The sequence below is a fragment of the Leuresthes tenuis genome, unplaced genomic scaffold (genome assembly GCF_036924035.1).
Source record: "Leuresthes tenuis unplaced genomic scaffold, fLeuTen1.0.hap1 SCAF_23, whole genome shotgun sequence".
In the NCBI taxonomy this organism is placed as follows: domain Eukaryota; kingdom Metazoa; phylum Chordata; class Actinopteri; order Atheriniformes; family Atherinopsidae; genus Leuresthes; species Leuresthes tenuis.
Window position 1 is genome coordinate 11,232,367 of NW_027325377.1, and position 22,345 is coordinate 11,254,711.

Genomic DNA, 22,345 nt, shown 5'->3' on the forward strand with positions numbered 1-22,345 from the left:
GCAGATGTCAAATTCACCGAAATAGGATCTAAGGGTATTTGGCCAATCGAGCTGTAGCAGCTTCGGTAAAAGAGTATAAGTTGAAGAGTTTGTGAATAAAGGTGTGCACACACATAGTGAGTTGTAGGAAAATAGGCAGGGAGCAATGCCGGCTGGGGTATAGGTTCTTGTATGTTGTCTGACTGTTTGATTTGAATGTGTTATGTAAGTGTCCTGTTGAATGTTACATGTTTGGGCTTTGACACGCTTCACTGTGGTTGTTAACTGTGTGGTGTGTCCTGAAATGTTATATGTTTGGGCTGTGTGACATGCTTAATGCTTTTCAGTAGCAACCCACTTATTCATATATAGCAACTGACAACATAAGAAGTCCGGACATACTTTGATAGTAGTTGTAGAAGTATCCTTATTGATAATAGATAAACTAATTCATAGTGATAGAACAGTAGATGAACAGGTGCCTGCACATGTCTCATGAAAATAAAATGGGTGTATGATTGCTGACGGCAGAGCAATACTGCCAAACTTATGAGTTCTTGTGGCAAACTTGATTCAGTGTCTTGTCGTGTATACGCTGTTTCGCTGACTTGTCACAAGAAACAAAGTGTGTTTGATAAGATCCGACCATTTTATTACGGGAGGATCAGTATATATGGATTCTGATGTGACTGATAAACTCATTCGTATCTTAAGCATAATCTAATACGTGAGACAACGCCCTGGCACACAATCAAAAAAAAAAAAAGAGAGAGCGGTTTTGTGTCCCCACAGTCCATAATGTAGAAAAGAGAGAAAAAAGCCTTTCTGATTTGTTGTGTGTGCTCACAGTGCAGAGTGTAGAGAAAAGAGAGAAAAGAAAGCCATTTTGGTGTCACGGGTGTTGTGACTTACACACACACATTTCTGAATTGAGAAAGGAAATTATTTTAGAGGAAGCACTAGAGTTTAGATCCCACATTTGTTGATAGGCATTCATTTAATTTTTCTTTTAATCAGTTTTAAAGTGAATACTAACTGAGAAATGAAAAAGGTGAAGAGTTTAGAAGCTTGGTTCAAGAGCAAAACTTGGTTTATGATCAGCTGAGTCTCTAAACAGAACAGCAAAGGGCTTCATCGAACATTTAAAAAAGATTCAGATTGTTAGAATATCCAGAATTTATAGGAATGGTGGTGATTACTCTTATTTTCTACAATGGAAATAACTGCACCATGTCTGTTTTATGAATTTAAGGGGCTAAAAAGTTTTGTTCTCGTTTTTCTATGATTAACCGAATGTATGTGAGAGTCCAAACAGACAGAAGGGTTACGGCCGAGCGCTGGACCTTCCAAAAAAGATGAGACAGGCTGGACCCGTGCCATACTAGTTAAGGCCTGCCTGTGGATTACAGGTTCTTTAAACTCTCACACACACAAACTCACACACGTTCGCACACATACACCCATACACACACACATTCTTGAACTTGCTGCAAGATTAAACCTTTGCATTAACTGACTCCAGCAACTCTGAGTCTCATTGAGAGACTTTTCTCAACAATTTGGTCCTCAAACCAGATCTCAACGTTTTTTCCGCTGTCCAGGGTCGGAGCTGAAACCGTGCACGGGGGAGTCCAGTACTCCTAATGAAAGACCCCCTGCTGAATTGCGGTAATTAGGGGCCAGTGTCCACTGAAAGGGGAAAAAGGGACGAGATCGTACTTTTGAATCAATGGCCAGAAGCCATTGGCAGTGCAGGCATCAACAATAATGGTGTTATTTCACCCATTAACACTTAAGGTACCTCATGCAGTGGCTGTGATATGGTTACTTAACAAAATATCTTTACCAGACATCTCTCCTACATAACAGTTCTTCTTTCACAGCCACACCTTGTTGTCGAGAGATGTGCTACACTTAATCCATCCACACTGCTACCTACCCCACAGATGGAAAGCCTCATGATTGCATGTCAGAAATAACCATCAGTGTTTTACCCAGGCCAGACTTAACTGATATACATTATGAAAATGCAGAAATAACTATATTTATTCAACAGATCAAAGCAAAAAACCCTGATGGCACAAATGCTACAGGATTTGCAGTAGTAACAGAAACTGAAGTTTTCTTAAAACAACCACTACCAAAAAATTACTCTGTTCAAGCAGTCGAATTGGTAGCTTTAACTGAAGCTTGTAAATTAAATAACAAAAAGGTTGTTAACGTTTACACTGACAGTCAGTATGCCTTCTCAACTGTACATGTGTTAACACAGCATTGGAAAAACAGGTATGTTGACATCCACAGCTAAATGTATAAACTACAAATATTTTAGCATTATTAGATGTTATTCAATTGCCATCTACAATAGACTCGTATGAATGACCGGAAGGAAAACCATACTGCCAAAGAATTTGTTTAAATATGCTGCAGTATTGAGCCACGGACCATGTCATGTCTCAACAGGAGGGATGGAAGCAATAATGAACCAGGTTTTTACAGCATATGGTTTTACTAATTATTAAAAACATTTTTTTAGAATAAATAAATGAATAAAGTTTTGTCTAGCAGGTCAAATATGTGCAAAATACATTCCACAGGGCAATCTAAGACCAAAACGAAGATAATTCCCTAAGCCAGTGTATCTTTTTCAACATATTTGTTTGGATTTCATTATTTCATTATTTTGTAGATTTCATTGAACTAAATTAATGTTAAGGGAAACGATTCTGCTCAGTGACAACAGAGGTTTTTACCAAATGGTCTGAAATATTTCCATGTGCACAAGCAGATGCACTCTCAGTAGCAAAATCACGCGTAAAATAACTCATTTCTAGATTTGAAATTCCTGAAAAGATCTTCAGTGATAATTTGACACACTTTGTAAACAATGTCATCTCACTGATGGCAAAGAACTTAAAATAGACCTTAGAAACCACTGTGATATAGAAGGTTTCGCTAACACACTGGAATTGTTTTACTATTTACATATGCATGTGCAGTGAAGAATTGCTTGCTGCTGATAAATGCAAAGAAGAACAGCTTACACATAAATGCTCACATATAGGCTGCTGAATGCAATGAAGACCTGCTTATCCAGTAAAGTTCAATGTCAATGTGTAATATCCAATTAGGATTTGCAAAACAGTGAAGTTAAACAATGAATGGGTCCATAGTCGGTATGAGAAGACTACAGGAATATTTACCTGGGTGTACGTTCAAACAGAGATGAGAAAATTGCGATAAATTATTGTTTGTTTGTTTGTTAGTATGTATATGAATGTTATGTGTATAAACTGTGTTGAGTTGTAGTTACTCAGTAGTGTCTCAGTGACACAACCGACGGGGGAAGCCTTGCGGTGACAACAAAAGCAGTGTTTTACTGATCAGTCAAGTTGCTCCAGTGTACTCCATACAAACTGGTTGGCTACTGAAGGGATAGAAAATGGGGAATACTTGTTTTAAAGCAAACAAGGAATTAGATGGGAAAAATACATGTTTTAACGGGACCCAGACAATATTATATAGATGTCGCCACTGAAGTAAAGAACATTTACGTGGGATGGTGTGAGGGTCCTCGTTTGGCTGACGTTCGCCGATATGCTCGCCATGCTCAGAACCAAGTTGAGACGCGTAAGACAACCAAAAGGGACAAGTGTGAAAAGGAGCTGCATGTGGCAACCATGACCATGTATTACGCAGTTGGTGTAAACAGAGGACGAGGCCGAAGTCGAAGACGTGGACGTGTGGGAGAGGAGCCACGCCAGAGCTATGATCCGAATATTTGTTTTTACTGTGGCCAGACTGGACACTGGAAGAAGGACTGTCCACAGCTAAAAAGTGATGAAATTGGGCAAAAGGCTGACTGAGGGTGGGAGGCAGGTTCTGGACGTCACGCGGCAGCGGAGCCTCCACTAATGGGTGATAGCACAAACACACTCACACATTTTTCCTGCTCTGTGTAGTGAAGCAACGCTTGCCGACTGTGATTCACGTAGTAAAGTTTTGCATGCTATTTCCGTGCTAGAGCAAAGATATTTCTCTCAGAATATAGGAACTTATGTTCATCAGTAGTGACGTCAGGGGAGTTTGATTGTCCTCCAAAGTTAAGTGGAAACCACGTTTACTGTATGTCTGCATCAGGCCAGGTTGTGAAGGAGAAAATGACAATGCCCATTGCGTGTTGTCACTCCCGATGAGCTCTCCTTCAAACACTCATTTTTGTTATCAGAGTTGTGTCCCATTAACCTGATGGGCTGTGATCTCATGTGTAAATTAGGCATTATTTTAACTTCTACACCAGAGGGTGTTAAGGTTATGTTACAGCCTGACAAAGTTTTCACAGCAGTGCAGTTTGATTCATCGGCACTCACATATGCTTATGAGTGGAAACTTCCCAGCTCTCCTTTTTCACAACAACTAGTGGAAGAAGCAAAAGCGTTAGTTTCACCCCATTCTGATTTCATGCAACCTACTGATTTGCACTGCACATCACACATTTCTTTGGGGCCTGACAATGACTATGAGAAGAAGTGAAAAAATATGTGCGCCTACTTTATTGGCTGTGTCGCTCACTCCAGAGCATTTCGATTTTTTTAATGTTTGTGGTACTCGCCCTCACATTTCCTTGGCCAAACGTACACACTGGCAGTGACAAGGTGTGGGAGAGTTTGTTGCTACATGTCAGAAATAAATGGAGTGGACTGTTTCACCTGCTGATCCAAATTTGATGTTTTCTGAACGATTGTCAGCATACAAAAAAACATTTTTGAGTACAATGCATTGTCAAAGAACTGTGGACTTAATTCCTACCACAGAATCACATTTCGAAGCATGTTTTTTATCTGAAACAGATTTGTCTTCGATACCCATGTTGGCTGAAGTGCCCAATGATCTTTGGGCTAAGAGCAAATATGATGTGGGGTTGATAAAAGGCTGTGAACCAGTAATTGTCACCCCTAAATCAGACTTTTGTCCATGTAAAAAACAATACCCTTTTAAGCCTGAAGCAATTAAAGGGATTAAACCTGTTTTTCAATCTTTTCAGAAAACAGGCGTTATTGTTCCTTTTGAAAATTCACCTGTGCTTACTCCATTGTTTCCTGTTAAAAAGATTAAAGATGCTGGCCAGCCAGATGAATGGCGTTTTGTACAGGACCTCCAAGCGGTGAATGCTGCAGTTCAGCCACATGCTCCTACTGTGCCCAACCCACACACTATTTTGTCTCAAATTACATCAGATGCACAGTTTTTCTCAGTGGTTGACTTGTCGCCAGTGCACCCTGATAGCCCATTTTGGTTTGCTTTTTAGTTTGAAGGGAGATCTTGGACTTTTACCCGGTTATGCCAGGGGTACTGTGAAAGTCCCACTATTTACAATGCTGCCCTCAAAGCTAGTCTGGATTAACTTCAATCAACCACAGGCTCTGCTCTTTTGCAGTATGTGGATGACATCATTTTATGTAGTCCATCTAAACAACAGTGTGAAAAAGACCAAATGACTCAAATAACTTTCTTGCTTTCAAAATTTTTCCTCTAGTGACGCTGACTTAGAGAGGGATGAAGATAATCATGTTTAATTGTTCATGTTTTGATTGTTTATCATTGGACCCTTTATTACTATGATGCCTGCATTTTAAACTCACGTTGTGTGCAACTGCAGGCTGATGTTTTACAGATAAAGTTATTATTTTCCTTGTTTCTTTTGGGTTGGTTAATATAATGGTATTATTATAATCAAAAGGGAGGAATGTAATGGAAAATAATTCTTATATGCATTGTATTGAGTGTTACTGTGTATAACCTGCAAATGACCGAGCTGCAAGGTACCACCCTGCCCTGTTTTCTTAAATTCCTCTTTACAATGGTGGGCTTGTTATAATGAGATAGCTGCACTTTAGGGGGGACAGGGTTAGGCTGGTATTTACGAGTGTGTCTGGGTAACCTCAACTGATGGTTGGGGAGGAAAGTTAGAAGAACAATCAATTATACCCAAAAACAGATGACGTGATGAGCGGGCAATATAACTGTGTGTTTTTGCTTCAGTGGTCAGAGCAACTCTGTATTCTGTACTGTGTTGTTCTCTCTTTCAAGATATTATTATTAAAGCCTCTTATCTCCTCAGAAGAAAATAACTGACTCTGTGCGTTACTAAATTTCCACCACAATTTTGGCGTCACAAACAGGATCCCTCGACTGGTGTCTCTGGACCGGATCGCAGTGCATGGCCAGCCTGGACTGAAGTAGCTGTTCCAGCCTCATACCTCCAAGGCCTTTTCTGAGAGAGAGGACTGGCAGGTCCTTTTCTTGAATACCAGCGCTGGGATCATTTTTGAAATATGATAGTCTGAGACGATAGGACTGCTTTTTAGTTTTTATTTGAATAAAAGAGTGTTTCCCGGTTGTGTCATCAGTGAGACAGAGATTTCATGAGTAAGTGAAACTTTTGAAGCAGTCCGAAGAAGTGTGAAGTACTCCGAAGAAGTGTGAGTACAGATTAAGGTCCTCATTGGAGACGTCCTTTGAGTGAAGGAATATATTTCCCCATTCCAAGTCTGAGAATGGGAAACAGTAGGTCTCAGACTTTTGACCCTACCGGGGGACCTAAGCATGATGAAATGAAAAAGACATATGGTCCAGAGGTTTTCCACCTGAAGGTTCTTTTAGTATGTTAGAAATAAGAAAATTAGAAGAAAAGTTTTGCAAATATGAGAAAGAGATGAAGCAAAAAAAAGAAAATTAAGTTTAAATAAGAAGTAAGAAAGGTATAGAATTTTGGAAAAAATAAAGTGTATTAAGAGAAAGAAAGGAAAATGTTAAACAAATGCCATGACGGAATGATGATAATAATTTAGTATTAGCTGTGCCGGATCCAGACCTGGACTCCTGCCCTGCAACAACAACAGCCAGCCCTGCCACAAGCCTCTCGGGAAGAAGGGACTTCTTCCATCCTCCCTCTGGAAGAAATTCCATCATTCTCACAACATCAGTTACATAGGTCTGATGATGAGGAAAAGGAAGACGTTTGGTTCTCCAGCGTACCTGCCCAAGAACTTTTAACGCAAGTGACAAAAATCCTTTACCCACAATCTGGACTTCAGAGATCTAAACGTGAGAAAAAACAAAACCAGATTCAAACCATGCCTATGGTTAAAGTTGCAGTTCCCACTGGACCATTACTGGTTTATCGACCCTGGACTGAGACTGACATCATGGAAGCATAACAATGCTTACCAGATCCAGAGATTTCTGGACCCCATTTTGCTGACGAGTTGCGAGATTTCTGCGCACAATCTGCCCGACTGGGGTTGAATTGCGTCGCACATTGGCAAAAAAGTTCAAACCGACCGACCTCTGCAAAATAGAGGCCAGTATGCTACAACTGGATTTGCGACCTACCAACAGTGAACGAGGACATAATGATAACGCTCAATATGAAGCAGCCATCCAAAGACTGTGTCAAGCCATCACCACTCAATTTCCAACCAAAATCAATATGTCCCACATTTACACCTGCAAACAGAAACCCGGTGAAGGGACTGATGATTTTGTACACCGCATCCTTGAGGAAGTCAGCAAGCACAGCGGTCATCAGAGACCAAGGGATTTGGGTAATGAATCAGGACCATGGGAGAGTATTGCATGCAATGCAATAATTAAAGGCCTCATGCCAGATGTCGCCACTGAAGTAAAGAACATTTACGTGGGATGGTGTGAGGGTCCTCGTTTGGCTGACGTTCGCCGATATGTTTGCCATGCTCATAACCAAGTTGAGACGCGTAAGACAACCAAAAGGGACAAGTGTGAAAAGGAGCTGCATTTGGCAGCCATGACCATGTATTACGCAGTTGGTGTAAACAGAGGACGAGGCCGAAGTTGAAGACGTGGACGTGTGGGAGAGGAGGTCGAAATGGGCCACGCCAGAGCTATGATCCGAATATTTGTTTTTACTGTGGCCAGACTGGACACTGGAAGAAGGACTGTCCACAGCTGAAAAGTGATGAAATTGGGCAAAAGGCTGACTGAGGGTGGGAGGCAGGTTCTGGACGTCACGCGGCAGCGGAGCCTCCACTGATGGGTGATTGCACAAACACACTCACACATTTTTCCTGCTCTGTGTAGTGAAGAAACGCTTGCCGACTGTGATTCACGTAGTAAAGTTTTGCATGCTATTTCCGTCCTAGAGCAAAGATATTTCTTTCAGAATATAGGAACTTATGTTCATCAGTAGTGACGTCAGGGGAGTTTGATTGTCCTCAAAAGTTAAGTGGAAACCACGTTTACTGTATGTCTGCCTCAGGCCAGGTTGTGAAGGAGAAAATGACAATGCCCATTGCGTGTTGTCACTCCCGATGAGCTCTCCTTCAAACACTCATTTTTGTTATCAGAGTTGTGTCCCATTAACCTGATGGGCTGTGATCTCATGTGTAAATTAGGCATTATTTTAACTTCTACACCAGAGGGTGTTAAGGTTATGTTACAGCCTGACAAAGTTTTCACAGCAGTGCAGTTTGATTCATCGGCACTTACATATGCTTATGAGTGGAAACTTCCCAGCTCTCCTTTTTCACAACAACTAGTGGAAGAAGCAAAAGCGTTAGTTTCACCCCTTTCTGATTTCATGCAACCTACTGATTTGCACTGCACATCACACATTTCTTCGGGGCCTGACAATGACTATGAGAAGAAGTGAAAAAATATGTGCGCCTACTTTATTGGCTGTGTCGCTCACTCCAGAGCACTTCGATTTTTTTAATGTTTGTGGTACTCGCCCTCACATTTCCTTGGCCAAATGTACACACTGGCAGTGACAAGGTGTGGGAGAGTTTGTTGCTACATGTCAGAAAGAAATGGAGTGGACCGTTTCACCTGCTGATCCAAATTTGATGTTTTCTGAACGATTGTCAGCATACAAAAAAACATTTTTGAGTACAATGCATTGTCAAAGAACTGTGGACTTAATTCCTACCACAGAATCACATTTTGAAGCATGTTTTTTATCTGAAACAGATTTGTCTTCGATACCCATGTTGGCTGAAGTGCCCAATGATCTTTGGGCTAAGAGCAAATATGATGTGGGGTTGATAAAAGGCTGTGAACCAGTAATTGTCACCCCTAAATCAGACTTTTGTCCATGTAAAAAACAATACCCTTTTAAGCCTGAAGCAATTAAAGGGATTAAACCTGTTTTTCAATCTTTTCAGAAAACAGGCGTTATTGTTCCTTTTGAAAATTCACCTGTGCTTACTCCATTGTTTCCTGTTAAAAAGATTAAAGATGCTGGCCAGCCAGATGAATGGCGTTTTGTACAGGACCTCCAAGCGGTGAATGCTGCAGTTCAGCCACATGCTCCTACTGTGCCCAACCCACACACTATTTTGTCTCAAATTACATCAGATGCACAGTTTTTCTCAGTGGTTGACTTGTCGCCAGTGCACCCTGATAGCCCATTTTGGTTTGCTTTTTAGTTTGAAGGGAGATCTTGGACTTTTACCCGGTTATGCCAGGGGTACTGTGAAAGTCCCACTATTTACAATGCTGCCCTCAAAGCTAGTCTGGATTAACTTCAATCAACCACAGGCTCTGCTCTTTTGCAGTATGTGGATGACATCCTTTTATGTGGTCCATCTAAACAACAGTGTGAAAAAGACAGTGAATCTGTTGAAACATCTTCCTTCTTATGGCCATAAAGCCAGCCTTTCTAAATTACAGTTTGTACAGGACGAAGTCACCTTTTTGGGTCATGTGATTTCTAAGGATGGGCGCTCACTTTCTCCTAAACGTGTTGCTGCAGTTCAGATCATTCCTAAACCGGTTACTAAAAAACAGCTTATGTCATTCTTAGGTATAACATCTTACTGCAGGAACTTTATTCCTAACTACTCTTTTCTCGAAGCTCTCTTAGGTGCTCTTATCCATGGTAAAGGCAGCTGCAGTTCTGACATGCAGCTCCAGCCTTTAGTCAGCTTAAGCTGGCTCTTCAAACAGCACCAACACTTGGCATTCCAGATCCTCATAAACCTTTCATACAGGCAGTTGATGAGAAGCATGGTTGTATGACATCTGTTCTTATGCAGGAACATGGGGCAGGCAAAGGCCAGTGGCTCATTTCTCAGCAAAACTGGACTCTGTGGCTGCAGGCCTGCCTGGTTGTCTTCGTGCTGTTGCAGCTGCAGAGAAAGCTGTCCTGGCCTCCCAAGATATTGTGGGCTACGCTAATTTGACTGTTTTGGTTCCTCATGCTGTTGCCTTTATTCTTCTCGAGCAGAAAACTTCACATCTTTCAACTGCTCGTTGGCTCAGATACACCTCTGTGATATGCCAAATGTCACTGTTAAACGTTGTACTGTTCTGAATCCTGCTACTTTGCTTCCGACTCCTGAGGATGGGGAGCCTCAGCTGTTTTGGAACAAGTTTGTACACCCCGACCTGATCTTTTAGAGACTCCTCTTCCAAACTCTGACATGATTCTTTTTGTAGATGCACTTACTGAAGCTTGTAAGTTGGCAGCTGGTAAGTCTGTCACTATTTACACAGATTCCAGATATGCTTTTGGTGTTGTTCATGACTTTGGTGCGCTGTGGAAACACAGGCATTTCCTTAAATCAGATGGTAAATGGTAAATTGTAAATGGACTTGTACTTGTATAGCGCTTTTCTAGTCTAGCTGACCACTCAAAGCGCTTCACTACATGCCGCATTCACCCCACTCACACACATTCATACAGCACGTCTTAGGGGATAACTACGTGCTTTCTAAGCATTCACACACATTCATACCCCCAATGATACACTGGGGGAGCAACGTGGGGTTCAGTGTCTTGCCCAAGGACGCTTCGACATGTATCCTGGGGAAGCCAGAGTCGAACCACCGACCTTCCGATTGGTGGGCGACTGCTCTTCCTCCTGAGCTACAGCCGCCCTATTCTGAACTCCAAGCAGGTTTCTGATCTTCTTGATGCGATCCATTTGCCTACAGCAATCTCGGTCTGTAAGTGTGCGGCTCACACTAACTCAGACGATCCTGTTGCTTGTGGTAATGCCAGAGCTGATGCTGCAGCTAAGCAAGCAGCTAATTTTTTTCCTGTTTTTGCTTCCCTCTCTTTGCAGGCAGAAGACTCCCTCACAGATCTCCATGCTTTGCAAACTTTTGCCTCTGCAGATGAAATTTGGTCCTCTGGACGCATTTGGTCCTCTGTGGGTGCAACTTATATGGATGGTGTTTGGATGGGACCTGAGGGTAAACCCTGTCTACCTAAACATTTTTTTCCTCATTTTTCAAAATTGACACATGGGTTGAACCATGTGTCAAAAGGGGGGATGCTGAATGCACTCACTGCTCAGTGGTTCACAAAAGGGTTCAGTTCATATGCGCAAAAATACTGTCAGTCATGTATGGTTTGTGCCACACACAAATGTGCACATGCTGGTGCACATGCTGGTTACAAATAAGAAAATACAAACAACAAACAGTTTCTTCCATGGTTCACAGCATGTGTATGATCATCTTCATCACAGGTCTCAGTAAGGATGTTTCAATCTTCGGTGTCAGAGGTTACTAGCACTTAACACACCGGTGGAGTACAGCTTTTACTGCTGACTCTTATCTTTGTCCTTCCGGGCGTGTTGGTTAGGCTGATGTATGTCAGGGTGGAAGTCATCTACTGGTTCTGGTACCTTCTTACAGTGACTGGCATGAATCCAGGTTGCTCTCTCTGCAACTTTAACAGCTGTATGAGTGACCAGTAGCACCTGGAACGGGCCTTGCCAACGTTTGGACTTCCAATGTTTCCTGCGAAGTTCCTTCACCACCTGTCATCTGGTTGGAGTGGTGTGTTTTCTGTGGCTGGAAGGGCTGCTTTTACTGTCTGTGAAACTTGAGATAGAACAGTGGAAAGGTTTCGACAGTAAGACAACATAGCATCATCACAAACAGTTGTGGAAGGGAGGGGTCTGGTTACAGGTCCCAATCCCAGGTTAGGAGGTCTGCCAAATAAAATTTCAAATGGGCTGAGATTCACTTGAGCTCTGATTCTCATTCTCATGTAGGTAAGCACAATAGGTAATGTTTTTGTCCATGGCAGACCTGTTTCTTCACAACATTTGGCTAACTTGGACTTTAATGTACCATTTTCTCTTTCCACAGCACCTCCACTCTGTGGATGATAAGCACAATGTGTGCGCAAGGTTATTCCCAGGAATTTACCAACCTCAGTCAATGCAGTGTTTACAAAATGTGTGCCATTATCACTGCTGATCTTCTCTGGAATGCCCCATCTAGGAATGATTTCTGTTTAGCAGTGCTTTAGTCACTGCATTACTGTTTGCATGTTTTGCAGGGAAAACTTCAACCCATTTACTAAACACGTCCACTATTACTAGTGCATATTTCTTTCCTTCAGCTGGTGTGAGTTCAACAAAATCCATCATCAAATGTTCAAAAGGTTTCTCTGATGGAGGGTGTGCAACTTGCGATGTGTGTAATGCCTTTCCTACATTATGTGTGGCACAAACCATACATGACTGACAGTATTTTTGCGCATATGAACTGAACCCTTTTGTGAACCACTGAGCAGTGAGTGCATTCAGCATCCCCCCTTTTGACACATGGTCCAACCCATGTGTCAATTTTGAAAAATGAGGAAAAAAATGTTTAGGTAGACAGGGTTTACCATCAGGTCCCATCCAAACACCATCCATATAAGTTGCACCCACAGAGGACCAAATGCGTCCAGAGGACCAAATTTCATCTGCAGAGGCAAAAGTTTGCAAAGCATGGAGATCTGTGAGGGAGTCTTCTGCCTGCAAAGAGAGGGAAGCGAAAACAGGAAAAGATTTAGCTGCTTGCTTAGCTGCAGCATCAGCTCTGGCATTGCCACAAGCAACAGGATTGTCTGAGTTAGTGTGAGCCGCACACTTACAGACCGAGATTGCTGTAGGCAAAAGGATCGCATCAAGAAGATCAGAAACCTGCTTGGAGTTCAGAATAGTTTTACCATCTGATTTAAGGAAATGCCTGTGTTTCCACAGCGCACCAAAGTCATGAACAACACCAAAAGCATATCTGGAATCTGTGTAAATAGTGACAGACTTACCAGCTGCCAACTTACAAGCTTCAGTAAGTGCAATAAGCTCAGTAGTTTGAGCAGAGAAATGTTTAGGAAGAGAACCAGACAACAAAGTGTCATGTGAAGAACATACTGCAAACCAAACACAGTTAGTACCTGTGGCTGGATCACGCAAAGCTGATCCATCTACAAAAAGAATCATGTCAGAGTTTGGAAGAGGAGTCTCTAAAAGTTCAGGTCGGGGTGTACAAACTTGTTCCAAAACAGCTTCACAGTCATGAGGCTCCCCATCCTCAGGAGTCGGAAGCAAAGTAGCAGGATTCAGAACAGTACAACGTTTAACAGTGACATTTGGCATATCACGGAGCACAGAGGTGTATCTGAGCCAACAAGCAGTTGAAAGATGTGAAGTTTTCTGCTCGAGAAGAATAATGGCAACAGTATGAGGAACCAAAACAGTCAAATTAGCGTAGCCCACAATATCTTGGGAGGCCAGGACAGCTTTCTCTGCAGCTGCAACAGCACGAAGACAACCAGGCAGGCCTGCAGCCACAGAGTCCAGTTTTGCTGAGAAATGAGCCACTGGCCTTTGCCTGCCCCATGTTCCTGCATAAGAACAGATGTCATACAACCATGCTTCTCATCAACTGCCTGTATGAAAGGTTTATGAGGATCTGGAATGCCAAGTGTTGGTGCTGTTTGAAGAGCCAGCTTAAGCTCACTAAAGGCTGATTCAGCCTCAGGAGTCCATGGAACACGATCAGCTGACTGGAGCTGCATGTCAGAACTGCAGCTGCCTTTACCATGGATAAGAGCACCTAAGAGAGCTTCGAGAAAAGAGTAGTTAGGAATAAAGTTCCTGCAGTAAGATGTTATACCTAAGAATGACATAAGCTGTTTTTTAGTAACCGGTTTAGGAATGATCTGAACTGCAGCAACACGTTTAGGAGAAAGTGAGCGCCCATCCTTAGAAATCACATGACCCAAAAAGGTGACTTCGTCCTGTACAAACTGTAATTTAGAAAGGCTGGCTTTATGGCCATAAGAAGGAAGATGTTTCAACAGATTCACTGTCTTTTTCACACTGTTGTTTAGATGGACCACATAAAAGGATGTCATCCACATACTGCAAAAGAGCAGAGCCTGTGGTTGATTGAAGTTAATCCAGACTAGCTTTGAGGGCAGCATTGTAAATAGTGGGACTTTCACAGTACCCCTGGCATAACCGGGTAAAAGTCCAAGATCTCCCTTCAAACTAAAAAGCAAACCAAAATGGGCTATCAGGGTGCACTGGCGACAAGTCAACCACTGAGAAAAACTGTGCATCTGATGTAATTTGAGACAAAATAGTGTGTGGGTTGGGCACAGTAGGAGCATGTGGCTGAACTGCAGCATTCACCGCTTGGAGGTCCTGTACAAAACGCCATTCATCTGGCTGGCCAGCATCTTTAATCTTTTTAACAGGAAACAATGGAGTAAGCACAGGTGAATTTTCAAAAGGAACAATAACGCCTGTTTTCTGAAAAGATTGAAAAACAGGTTTAATCCCTTTAATTGCTTCAGGCTTAAAAGGGTACTGTTTTTTACATGGACAAAAGTCTGATTTAGGGGTGACAATTACTGGTTCACAGCCTTTTATCAACCCCACATCATATTTGCTCTTAGCCCAAAGATCATTGGGCACTTCAGCCAACATGGGTATCGAAGACAAATCTGTTTCAGATAAAAAACATGCTTCAAAATGTGATTCTGTGGTAGGAATTAAGTCCACAGTTCTTTGACAATGCATTGTACTCAAAAATTTTTTTTTGTATGCTGACAATCGTTCAGAAAACATCAAATTTGGATCAGCAGGTGAAACAGTCCACTCCATTTATTTCTGACATGTAGCAACAAACTCTCCCACACCTTGTCACTGCCAGTGTGTACGTTTGGCCAAGGAAATGTGAGGGCAAGTACCACAAACATTAAAAAAATCGAAGTGCTCTGGAGTGAGCGACACAGCCAATAAAGTAGGCGCACATATTTTTTCACTTCTTCTCATAGTCATTGTCAGGCCCCAAAGAAATGTGTGATGTGCAGTGCAAATCAGTAGGTTGCATGAAATCAGAAAGGGGTGAAACTAACACTTTTGCTTCTTCCACTAGTTGTTGTGAAAAAGGAGAGCTGGGAAGTTTCCACTCATAAGCATATGTAAGTGCCGATGAATCAAACTGCACTGCTGTGAAAACTTTGTCAGGCTGTAACATAACCTTAACACCCTCTGGTGTAGAAGTTAAAATAATGCCTAATTTACACATGAGATCACAGCCCATCAGGTTAATGGGACACAACTCTGATAACAAAAATTAGTGTTTGAAGGAGAGCTCATCGGGAGTGACAACACGCAATGGGCATTGTCATTTTCTCCTTCACAACCTGGCCTGAGGCAGACATAGAGTAAACGTGGTTTCCACTTAACTTTGGAGGACAATAAAACTCCCCTGACGTCACTACTGATGAACATAAGTTCCCATATTCTGAGAGAAATATCTTTGCTCTAGGACGGAAATAGCATGCAAAACTTTACTACGTGAATCACAGTCGGCAAGCGTTTCTTCACTACACAGAGCAGGAAAAATGTGTGAGTGTGTTTGTGCTATCACCCATTAGTGGAGGCTCCGCTGCTGCGTGACGTCCAGAACCTGCCTCCCACCCTCAGTCAGCCTTTTGCCCAATTTCATCACTTTTCAGCTGTGGACAGTCCTTCTTCCAGTGTCCAGTCTGGCCACAGTAAAAACAAATATTCGGATCATAGCTCTGATCCCACACGTCCACGTCTTCGACTTCGGCCTCGTCCTCTGTTTACACCAACTGCGTAATACATGGTCATGGCTGCCAAATGCAGCTCCTTTTCACACTTGTCCCTTTTGGTTGTCTTACGCGTCTCAATTTGGTTATGAGCATGGCGAGCATATCGGCGAACGTCAGCCAAACGAGGACCCTCACACCATCCCACGTAAATGTTCTTTACTTCAGTGGCGACATCTGGCATGAGGCCTTTAATTATTGCATTGCATGCAATACTCTCCCATGGTCCTGATTCATTACCCAAATCCCTTGGTCTCTGATGACCGCTGTGCTTGCTGACTTCCTCAAGGATGCGGTGTACAAAATCATCAGTCCCTTCACCAGGTTTCTGTTTGCAGGTGTAAATGTGGGACATATTGATTTTGGTTGGAAATTGAGTGGTGATGGCTTGACACAGTCTTTGGTTGGCTGCTTCATATTGAGCGTTATCATTATGTCCTCGTTCACTGTTGGTAGGTCGCAAATCCAGTTGTAGCATACTGGCCTCTATTTTGCAGAGGTCGGACGGTTTGAACTTTTTTGCCAATATGCGACGCAATTCAACCCCAGTCGGGCAGAATTGTGCGCAGAAATCTCGCAACTCGTCAGCAAAATGGGGTCCAGAAATCTCTGGATCTGGTAAGCATTGTTATGCTTCCATGATGTCAGTCTCAGTCCAGGGTCGATAAACCAGTAATGGTCCAGTGGGAACTGCAACTTTAACCATAGGCATGGTTTGAATCTGGTTTTGTTTTTTCTCACGTTTAGATCTCTGAAGTCCAGATTGTGGGTAAAGGATTTTTGTCACTTGCGTTAAAAGTTCTTGGGCAGGTACGCTGGAGAACCAAACGTCTTCCTTTTCCTCATCATCAGACCTATGTAGCTGATGTTGTGAGAATGATGGAATTTCTTCCCGAGGGAGGATGGAAGAAGTCCCTTCTTCCCGAGAGCCAGAGGCTTGTGGCAGGGCTGGCTGTTGTTGTTGCAGGCGTTGTGGAGGGCAGGAGTCCAGGTCTGGATCCGGCACAGCTAATACTAAATTATTATCATCATTCCGTCATGGCATTTGTTTAACATTTTCCTTTCTTTCTCTTAATACACTTTATTTTTTCCAAAATTCTATACCTTTCTTACTTCTTATTTAAACTTAATTTTCTTTTTTTTTGCTTCATCTCTTTCTCATATTTGCAAAACTTTTCTTCTAATTTTCTTATTTCTAACATACTAAAAGAACCTTCTGGTGGAAAACCTCTGGACCATATGTCTTTTTCATTTCATCATGCTTAGGTCCCCCGGTAGGGTCAAAAGTCTGAGACCTACTGTTTCCCATTCTCAGACTTGGAATGGGGAAATATATTCCTTCACTCAAAGGACGTCTCCAATGAGGACCTTAATCTGTACTCACACTTCTTCGGAGTACTTCACACTTCTTCGGACTGCTTCAAAAGTTTCACTTACCCATGAAATCTCTGTCTCACTAATGACACAACCGGGAAACCCTCTTTTATTCAAATAAAAACTAAAAAGCAGTCCTATCGTCTCAGACTATCATGTCTGTTTTATGAATTTAAGGGGCTAAAAAGTTTTGTTCTCGTTTTTCTATGATTAACCGAATGTATGTGAGAGTCCAAACAGACAGAAGGGTTACGGCCGAGCGCTGGACCTTCCTACCCGGCTGGGGTATATGTTCTTGTATGTTGTCTGACTGTTTGATTTGAATGTGTTGTGTAAGTGTCCTGTTGAATGTTACATGTTTGGGCTTTGACACGCTTCACTGTGGTTGTTAACTGTGTGGTGTGTCCTGAAATGTTATATGTTTGGGCTGTGTGACATGCTTAATGCTTTTCAGTAGCAACCCACTTATTCATATATAGCAACTGACAACATAAGAAGACATACTTTGATAGTAGTTGTAGAAGTATCCTTATTGATAATAGATAAACTAATTCATAGTGATAGAACAGTAGATGAACAGGTGCCTGCACATGTCTCATGAAAATAAAATGGGTGTATGATTGCTGACGGCAGAGCAATACTGCCAAACTTATGAGTTCTTGTGGCAAACTTGATTCAGTGTCTTGACGTGTATACGCTGTTTCGCTGACTTGTCACAAGAAACAAAGTGTGTTTGATAAGATCCGACCATTTTATTACGGGAGGATCAGTATGTACGGATTCTGATGTGACTGATAAACCCATTCGTATCTTAAGCATAATCTAATACGTGAGACAACGCCCTGGCACACAATCAAAAAAAAAAAGAGAGAGAGCGGTTTTGTGTCCCCACAGTCCATAATGTAGAAAAGAGAGAAAAAAGCCTTTCTGATTTGGTGTGTGTGCTCACAGTGCAGAGTGTAGAGAAAAGAGAGAAAAGAAAGCCGTTTTGGTGTCACGGGTGTTGTGACTTACACACACACATTTCTGAATTGAGAAAGGAAATTATTTTAGAGAAAGCACTAGAGTTTAGATCCCACATTTGTTGATAGGCATTCATTTAATTTTTCTTTTAATCAGTTTTAAAGTGAATACTAACTGAGAAATGAAAAAGGTGAAGAGTTTAGAAGCTTGGTTCAAGAGCAAAACTTGGTTTATGATCAGCTGAGTCTCTAAACAGAACAGCAAAGGGCTTCATCGAACATTTAAAAAAGATTCAGATTGTTAGAATATCCAGAATTTATAGGAATGGTGGTGATTACTCTTATTTTCTAGAATGGAAATAACTGCACCATGTCTGTTTTATGAATTTAAGGGGCTAAAAAGTTTTGTTCTCGTTTTTCTATGATTAACCGAATGTATGTGAGAGTCCAAACAGACAGAAGGGTTACGGCCGAGCGCTGGACCTTCCAAAAAAGATGAGACAGGCTGGACCTGTGCCATACTAGTTAAGACCTGCCTGTGGATAACAGGTTCATTAAACTCTCACATACACAAACTCACACACGTTCGCACACATACACCCATTCACACACACATTCTTGAACTTGCTGCAAGATTAAACATTTGCATTAACTGACTCCAGCAACTCTGAGTCTCATTGAGAGACTTTTCTCAACAATTGGGTCCTCAAACCAGATCTCAACGTTTTTTCCGCTTTCCAGGGTCGGAGCTGAAACCGTGCACGGGGGAGTCCAGTACTCCTAATGAAAGACCCCCTGCTGAATTGCGGTAATTAGGGGCAAGTGTCCACTGAAAGGGGGAAACAGGGACGAGATCGTACTTTTGAATCAATGGCCAGAAGCCATTGGCAGTGCAGGCATCAACAATAATGGTGTTATTTCACCCATTAACACTTAAGGTACCTCATGCAGTGGCTGTGATATGGTTACTTAACAAAATATCTTTACCAGACATCTCTCCTACATAACAGTTCTTCTTTCACAGCCACACCTTGTTGTCGAGAGATGTGCTACACTTAATCCATCCACACTGCTACCTACCCCACAGATGGAAAGCCTCATGATTGCATGTCAGAAATAACCATCAGTGTTTTACCCAGGCCAGACTTAACTGATATACGTTATGAAAATGCAGAAATAACTATATTTATTCAACAGGTCAAGCAAAAAACCCTGATGGCACAAATGCTACAGGATTTGCAGTAGTAACAGAAACTGAAGTTTTCTTAAAACAACCACTACCAAAAAATTACTCTGTTCAAGCAGTCGAATTGGTAGCTTTAACTGAAGCTTGTAAATTAAATAACAAAAAGGTTGTTAACGTTTACACTGACAGTCAGTATGCCTTCTCAACTGTACATGTGTTAACACAGCATTGGAAAAACAGGTATGTTGACATCCACAGCTAAATGTATAAACTACAAATATTTTAGCATTATTAGATGTTATTCAATTGCCATCTACAATAGACTCGTATGAATGACCGGAAGGAAAACCATACTGCCAAAGAATTTGTTTAAATATGCTGCAGTATTGAGCCACGGACCATGTCATGTCTCAACAGGAGGGATGGAAGCAATAATGAACAAGGTTTTTACAGCATATGGTTTTACTAATTATTAAAAAAATGTTTTTAGAATAAATAAATGAATAAAGTTTTGTCTAGCAGGTCAAATATGTGCAAAATACATTCCACAGGGCAATCTAAGACCAAAACGAAGATAATTCCCTAAGCCAGTGTATCTTTTTCAACATATTTGTTTGGATTTCATTATTTCATTATTGTGTAGATTTCATTGAACTAAATTAATGTTAAGGGAAACGATTCTGCTCAGTGACAACAGAGGTTTTTACCAAATGGTCTGAAATATTTCCATGTGCACAAGCAGATGCACTCTCAGTAGCAAAATCACGCGTAAAATAACTCATTTCTAGATTTGAAATTCCTGAAAAGATCTTCAGTGATAATTTGACACACTTTGTAAACTATGTCATCTCACTGATGGCAAAGAACTTAAAATAGATCTTAGAAACCACTGTGATATAGAAGGTTTCGCTAACACATTGGAATTGTTTTACTATTTACATATGCATGTGCAGTGAAGAATTGCTTGCTGCTGATAAATGCAAAGAAGAACAGCTTACACATAGATGCTCACATATAGGCTGCTGAATGCAATGAAGACCTGCTTATCCAGTAAAGTTCAATGTCAATGTGTAATATTCAATTAGGATTTGCAAAACAGTGAAGTTAAACAATGAATGGGTCCATAGTCGGTATGAGAAGACTACAGGAATATTTACCTGGGTGTACGTTCAAACAGAGATGAGAAAATTGCGATAAATTATTGTTTGTTTGTTTGTTAGTATGTATATGAATGTTATGTGTATAAACTGTGTTGAGTTGTAGTTACTCAGTAGTGTCTCAGTGAAACAACCGACGGGGGAAGCCTTGCGGTGACAACAAAAGCAGTGTTTTACTGATCAGTCAAGTTGCTCCAGTGTACTCCATACAAACTGGTTGGCTACTGAAGGGATAGAAAATGGGGAATACTTGTTTTAAAGCAAACAAGGAATTAGATGGGAAAAATACATGTTTTAACGGGACCCAGACAATATTAAATACTCAGACAGATGGGAGAAGAAGTGTAGTTTTGTAGGAAATCACAAAATTATTACATAAAATTAGTGAAATCAATTGAAGAATGCCTTTCTGAAGAGCTGTTTACCACAGATGAGCAGCTTTGCGACCAAGCACATTGTAGATCGCTTTACTGCCAAAATGATCTAGTTTAATGGATTGGTTTAGACATGCATAACAGCATTTTAAGAACAAAGAGAGAAACAAAAAGGGACAACGCTTCATGGTGGAAGGTGATGTATAAATAACTGTGTATATGATGAAGGAGAGACCATTTGAGCAGCCCAGCCATTTCGCAGCACAGGGACAGCAGTCCAAGTTAAAGGATCTCCCACGTGGTATCACCTGTCACACTGTGTCAAGGCATCAAAAGAAGAAAAAATCACCAAACTCAAGGACAAAGAGACGAAGACTCCGGTGAACGAAGAGAGAGGACTTACAAACCAGAAATACAAAAGGATGCTCGATATCAAGATCCAGAAGAAGAGGCTAACAATGCCACGAACACTTACGATGCTGGGAATGATGCCAGCAATGAACAGAGAAGAAGATTCAGTGTCATCAATCTGCAACACGTGCCTCTAATGAGGGGGTGAATATAGAATCCTCAACGATTACAACGTCTCTGGGAACTGTGACAACAACAAGGTTTAAACCATTTTGATATATATTGTAACCTATTGGCTAAGGAATAGTGCTGAAAATTAGGTAAATCTAATCCACCACTGTCCTTGGTCTTCTGTAGGGTTTTTAAACTAATACGTGGTGGTTTGTTTTTCCACAGAAATTTGGAGATGCATGAATCTAGTGACTTAAACCAAGTAGCAGATAGTTTTATGGGGATCATTGAGAACAAATAGTTAACTTTTGGTAGTATCATCATTTTAATGGTTGTAACTCTCCCCATAAGTGATATAGGTAAGGACTTCCAACGAGAGAGATCGTCCTCTACTCTCTTTACTAATTGCACATAATCCATCTGTACTTATCAGTTTAATATGTGATATGTCTATGCAAGGACTACATATTAAATGGATTTTTATCAATAGGAGTTGAAAAAGGAGCTTGCTCCGTTCACTCCAAGCATCGACCCGGTACTGCAGTGCCGCTGGGAACGGTGCGCTCTCCTCTGCTCTTGTGAAAAAGCTAACAGCGGTGCAGGATGGAAGTTTCTTTTAGTCTGCTGAGAAAAGAGAGTGAATGCGAAGTAGACTTTAACACGGCTCTGGGAGCGAGCCGAGTGCGGGCTAACCAGGAGAAATGCTTGAAAGAAACGCGACACCGAATGAGCGGTCAGAACAAAGCCTCAATACGGTGTTCCTGTGGTGTTTTTATAAAATGCGGTGAAAATAAAGGTGTGAATGCCCCATAGAAAACTAAAAGGTGGAGCGGAAGGAAGTGTTCGGCTGCAAGAAGGTGTGAATGTCCGACTATATT

General features: G+C 41.5%; 1 pseudogene; it reads left to right on the forward strand.

Moving 5' to 3' along the window:
- Positions 1 to 21,859: 21,859 nt before the first annotated feature.
- Positions 21,860 to 22,036, forward strand: LOC140283390 (U2 spliceosomal RNA; annotated as a pseudogene).
- Positions 22,037 to 22,345: the final 309 nt, after the last annotated feature.